Here is a 1104-nt window from a genome sequence, read left to right as displayed (position 1 = left end):
GGAGGGAGGGAGGGGGGGGGGCTTTGGGCAGCCATGATTGCAGTACTTTTTCAACTTGAGGTGTGCGTGTGTGTGTGCGCTTGCGTGTGTGTGCGTGTGTATGAGCACACGTGAGTGTGAGAGAGAGTGAGTGTATGAGCGCGTGTGTGTGTGTGTGTACGGCTGTGTGTCTACGCGGGCTTGCGTACATGCACACGCTGCGTGTGTGTGAGTGTGTTTTTGCGTGCACATTGGTGCGCTGCTCGGAGTACTGCCCACAGAAATAATAGGAATGAAAAAAATAAAATTTCGGAGTGTCCCGCTGGGCACTCTGAAGCCCAGGCGAGGGGTGCCGAGTTTGGCGTTGTTAATATCTGCTTCATGGGTTACAGAGACTGCGATATTTTGTTGTTTGCCAGCCAGTTGCACGCCTGTATGTTTTTTGTGTTTCCTCCCCTTGTTCCAGGTGATCAGCTTTATGTATTTGTGCCGCCAAATTTAGGTTCACCCGCACTTCCTCCTCGCCCGCGCGCGCGTGCATGGGAGGGGGGGGGGTTATGATATCGCTGTTATTGCATCACGATTATCTTCGTCGTTTGGTTGCCAACCGGCTTCCGGCCAGGAGCCTTGTGCACGTCGGGCATCTCCGTTTCCACGGAGATGAAACATCACACTGTTGCAGGGTGGGGAACTGAGTCTTAAAGGGAACACTGTGAAAGACCGTTGGAATTACATTGTGTATCGTCGCGCTGCGTTACGTTAAGTTACGTTGCGTTTGCGTTGCGTTTGCGTTACGTTGCGTTACGTTGCGTTACGTTACGTTACGTTGCGTAGCGTTGCGTAGCGTTGCGTATCGTTGCGTATCGTTGCGTTGCGTTACGTTACGTTGCGTTGCGTTAAGTTACGTTGCGTTTGCGTTGCGTTGCGTTTGCGTTACGTTACGTTGCGTTGCGTATCGTTGCGTTACGTTGCGTTACGTTGCGTTACGTTGCGTTACGTTGCGTTAAGTTACGTTGCGTTTGCGTTACGTTACGTTACGTTGCGTATCGTTGCGTATCGTTGCGTATCGTTGCGTATCGTTGCGTATCGTTGCGTTACGTTGCGTTCACCCTCTTCTGCTTTCCC

The 1104-nt window shown here is 51.9% G+C and overlaps 1 protein-coding gene across 4 annotated transcripts in view; it reads left to right on the top strand.

Moving 5' to 3' along the window:
• Positions 1–357, top strand: part of rps6ka1 (ribosomal protein S6 kinase a, polypeptide 1) — a 62250-nt gene extending 61893 nt beyond the window's left edge. For all 4 annotated transcript variants that reach the window (XM_061247199.1, XM_061247198.1, XM_061247201.1 and 1 more), the window contains one exon: positions 1–357. This exon is cut by the window's left edge and continues 263 nt beyond it. The gene's annotated coding sequence lies outside the window, so the exon portion shown is untranslated.
• Positions 358–1104: the final 747 nt, after the last annotated feature.

The sequence above is a fragment of the Conger conger genome, chromosome 1 (assembly GCF_963514075.1).
Source record: "Conger conger chromosome 1, fConCon1.1, whole genome shotgun sequence".
In the NCBI taxonomy this organism is placed as follows: domain Eukaryota; kingdom Metazoa; phylum Chordata; class Actinopteri; order Anguilliformes; family Congridae; genus Conger; species Conger conger.
This window is presented reverse-complemented; position numbering and strand designations above follow the sequence as displayed.